Genomic DNA, 4,352 nt, shown 5'->3' with positions numbered 1-4,352 from the left:
CATTGATGTTTCTTTCTCTTTTTAAAATATATTTTATTGATTTTTTCCACAGAGAGGAAGGGAGAGGGAGAGTTAGAAACATCAGTGAGAGAGATACATCCATCAGCTGCCTCCTGCACACGCCCTCCTGGGGATGTGCCCACAACCAAGGTACATGCCCTTGACTGGAATCGAACCTAGGACCTTTGAGTCCGTAGACTGATATTCTATCCACTGAGTCAAACTGGTTAGGGTTCATCATTGATGCTTCTACCTCTCCCACTCCCTTCCTCTCTGAAATCAATAAAAATATTAAAATAAATTTTAAAAAAACATATTTTAAAAAACGATGAAGGGATTTGCTGTGGTCGCACAGCGGGTACCTAGGAGTGGGGCTGCATTTGTCTACCCAGAGGCCCTTGCTTTGGGAGCGGCCTTTGGGAGTGGAGCGGTGCGTGAATGGCTCGCCGGAGAGCAGGGTGCAGCTGGCACTGCATCCGCAGGAAGAAGGCGGCTGTGTGCTGGCGCTGGGACGCCACACGGTGGCTGGCAGTGAGCGGCATCCACCAGGACGGCTGTGGCTGTGGTGAACCAGGGACAGGTCCTGCTCCCAGCCCATTACACTCAGGTGGAGCAATGAAACTCTGTCCTTGGAAGTTAAGCTGGTGCCAAAGCACACCGAGAGGGCGGCTGGAGCCCGGTCAGCCCACTGCATCCTGGAGACAGATTCCCCAGCTCCGGCTGCTGAGACCCTGGCCTTCCCCTCGTTCTTACTTTTCTTTAAACCTGGATGTGCATGTCTTCCTTCCATGGTTTCCTCCCAATGAGTCCCCTTTTCTTTTTCATTGATTTTTAGTGAGAGAGGAAGGGAGAGAAACATGGATGTGAGAGGGGAAACTTTGATCGGCTGCCTCCTGCATGCCCCCTACCAAAGACTGAATCACAACCTGAGCCAGTGCTCTGACTGGGAATCGAACTGACAACTTTTAGATGCGAGAAACAAAGCCCAACCATCGGAGCAGCAATGGCCAGGGCTGAATGCCCTCCCCCCTTTTTTAAATTGACTTCAGAGAGAAGGGAGGGGAGAGAGAGAAACACTGATTTGTTGTTTCACTTATTTAAGGATTCATTGGTTGATTCTTGTAAGTTCCCTGACCTGGGTTCCAGCAAGCCACCTTGGCCTATCAGACAGATGCTCTACCAGCTGAGCTCCCTGGCCAGGGCTGACCGCCCTTTTCTTGTTCAACTCTCCAGTTTCTTTCACCACAACCAAAGGTCCTGACTGACCCGCTAGCTCCCCTGTTCTGTTCCCAACAAAACAGGCAGGTGTAGAGAGGGCCTCAGCGGGCCTGGCTTCCCTTCGGAAGGGCGCTGACCGCCCGTAACATGCCCTTTGTGGGAGTGACAACCCTGAACGATCCAGCGTGCCTCCAGAATCCCCGCGGGAAGCCAGCAAATGCATCGTTTTGCGGGCAGCTGGGAGTCTTCTGGAGTGAGTGGAAACAGATGCTGCTGCATCAGGCTCCCCGATGGTCCCGCCTAGCACCCCCACACACTCCCCGCCAAGCACACGCACACGCAGGCGCACACACGCACTCCGACCAGCACGCCTCACTGTGCTGGGTGAGACTCTGCTCTCACAGAGATGCCCGCCTGCAGCAGCTCTGAGCTACGGAGGACAGCAGATGTGCATCCTCTCACTGTTGGTCCTCAGAGACGTGCCCTGGGGTGGCTCCGCATTCCTCATCTCATTGCTCAGGGAAAGGCACTCCTGCCAGGCCTTTGCTCGAGATCTCTCTGTAGGAAAGCCCCGTGGGACTGCAGAGAAACAAGGACCAGAGCTTTCCGAGGCGCAGGCACAGCGGTGTGGGCCTGCTCCGCTCTCGCCAGATCCCCTGTCATTTGGCAAAGGCCTCATGTCCACGGGGATCATGGCGCACCTGAGAGCTACTCACCGGTTCTTCTTTTCCGACCAAACACCAAATTGTGGATGACACCGGTGCTGCGGGGGGTGGGGGGAGGCCCTGGGGGCCCCGGAATAGGAGGTCCCAGCGGCTTCCGTGGAGGATTGGCAGCGGCATCCGGGGCCGGGGTCGAGGCCGGGTCAGGGCAGGGGCCGAGGTGGAGACAGGAGTGGATCCCTGTCACCTCGCGGGGCCACCTGGTCAAGGACATGAAGATCAAATCCTAGAGGAAATCTATCTATCCTCCCTGCCCTTCAAGGAATCAGAGATCGCTCACTTTTCCTTGGGTGCATCCCTCAGGGATGAGGAGTTCAAGATCACGCCTGTGCAAAAGCAGACCCATGCCGGCCAGAGGACCGGTTCAAGGCATTGGTCGCCATTGGGGACTATAAAGGACATGCTGGTCTGGGTGTTAAGTGCTCAAAGGAAGAAGCCACTGCCATCCGTGGAGCCATCATCCCAGCCCAGCTCTCTATTGTGCCTGTGCGGAGAGGCTGCGAGGAAACGAGATCGGCAAGCCCCACACGGCTCCTCGCAAGGTGACGGGCCGCTGTGGCTCTGTCCTGGTGCCTCATCCCTGCCCCCAGGGGTGCGGCATTGTCTCGGCCCCTGTGTCTAAGAAGTTGCTGATGATGGCTGGTATTGACTGCTATGCCTTGGCCAGGGCTGTCGGGCACCCTGTGCAACTTCGCCACGGCCACCTTTGATGCCATCTCTGAGACCTACAGCTCTCCCACCCGGGTCTCCGGAAAGAGACTGTGTTCACCAGTCTCCCCATCAGGAATCACTGGCCTCTTGTACAGACCCACACCAGAGTTTCTGTGCAGAGGACCCAGCTCCAGCTGTGGCCACCACATAATTTTATACAAGAAAAATAAAGTGATGATTTAAGCCTGCAACAACAACAAAAAGTTAGCCCTAGTCGGTTTGGCTCAGTGGATAGAGCCTTGGCCTGTGTACTGAGAGGATCCGGGTTCCATTCCAGCCAAGGGCACATGCCCTGGGTGCAGGCTTGATCCCCAGTAGGGGGCATGCAGAAAGCAGCCAATCAATGATTCTCTCTCTCTCTCCCTCTCTCTTCCTCTCTGAAATCAATAAAATATATATATATGTGTGTTTTAGAAAATTTTTTTAATAAAGTTAAAAGTGTTGAGCACAGTGCCTGCCTTATAGTTGTTACTTGAATATAGTGAAATAATACTATATAGCACAGGAATTTCTGTTTTTAGGGGAATAACATATATAGAAAGTTTCCACCAGCTTTGTAAATTGTCACTTTCCCATCAGGCAGTGCATACAGAGACCTGCTTTCACTCCCCAGGACCTGCCGCAGGCGGGATGCTGGTGACAAGTGTGGAAGGGGGTAGCTTCGGGTGATGACTTGCACGCGAGTTCGTGGAGTTGCCTGAAACCATGAACCCACTGCCCAGCGGCAGGCACGGGGCTCGGGAGGTCTCCTGCCTCAGAAAGGCGGGAATCTGAATGCAGGACGAAGCTTGTCTGCGTCCCCTTCCCAGCAGATGGAAGCTCTGTAGTTAAGAAGGAATCAGACCCAATCCCCCTCCTTCCTACATAATAAAAGGCTAATATGCAAGTTGACCTACTGGGAGTTAGACGTGCACTGACCACCAGGGGGCGGTGCAGAACATGGTGGGCATCAAGGACCTGATGCTGGCAGCGGAGGCACAGCTGGCCCTGATGGGCCAGGTCGAGAACGGACCACAGCAGGATGGTGGAGCAGGTGAGCTGGCAGTGCCAGGCCAAGGCAGTGGCCCTGATTTTGGGGGCAGCTGGAAGTGAGCAGGGGTCCCGATTGCTCTGCTGGTTGCCCCACAGATTGGCCCTGATTGCTGGCCAGGTCTAGGGACTCTACCCATGCACCAGTTTTGTGTACCAGGCCTGTAGTAGTAGTAGTAGTAGTATTAGAAGAAGACGACGACGACGAAGACAACGACGACGAAGACGACGACGAAGAAGAAGAAGAAGAAGGAGAAGGAGAAGGAGAAGGAGAAGGAGAAGGAGAAGGAGAAGGAGAAGGAGAAGGAGAAGGAGAAGGAGAAGGAGAAGGAGAAGGAGAAGGAGAAGGAGAAGGAGAAGGAGAAGGAGAAGGAGGAAGGAGGAAGAAGAAGAAGAAGAAGAAGAAGAAGAAGAAGAAGAAGAAGAAGAAGAAGAAGAAGAAGAAGAAGAAGAAGGAGAAGAAATAATAATAATAATAATAATAATAATAATAATAATAAGGAATCAGACCAGGACCCTGACAGAGAAGGAGAGCCAGCATCACTGCAGCAGCAGCAACCAGAGGAAGGCCCCCACAGGCCAATAAGATGGATGGTGAGGCAGCAGTAACGTGGAGTAGCTTAGCTACACTCTCGACAGAACATTTGGGTTGTTTCCAGCTTGTGACTATTG

General features: G+C 53.4%; 1 pseudogene across 1 annotated transcript; it reads left to right on the top strand.

Annotated features, from left to right (window-relative positions):
- Window positions 1-438: 438 nt before the first annotated feature.
- LOC311628873 (small ribosomal subunit protein uS5-like) lies at window positions 439-2,854 on the top strand (annotated as a pseudogene). Its single transcript has 2 exons — window positions 439-531; window positions 1,927-2,854. The product of its transcript is annotated as a small ribosomal subunit protein uS5-like (transcript).
- The last annotated feature ends 1,498 nt before the right edge of the window (window positions 2,855-4,352 follow it).

Source organism: Pipistrellus hanaki (genome assembly GCF_964339955.1).
Source record: "Pipistrellus hanaki genome assembly, chromosome: 10".
NCBI classification, from domain to species: Eukaryota; Metazoa; Chordata; class Mammalia; order Chiroptera; family Vespertilionidae; genus Pipistrellus; species Pipistrellus hanaki.
This window is presented reverse-complemented; position numbering and strand designations above follow the sequence as displayed.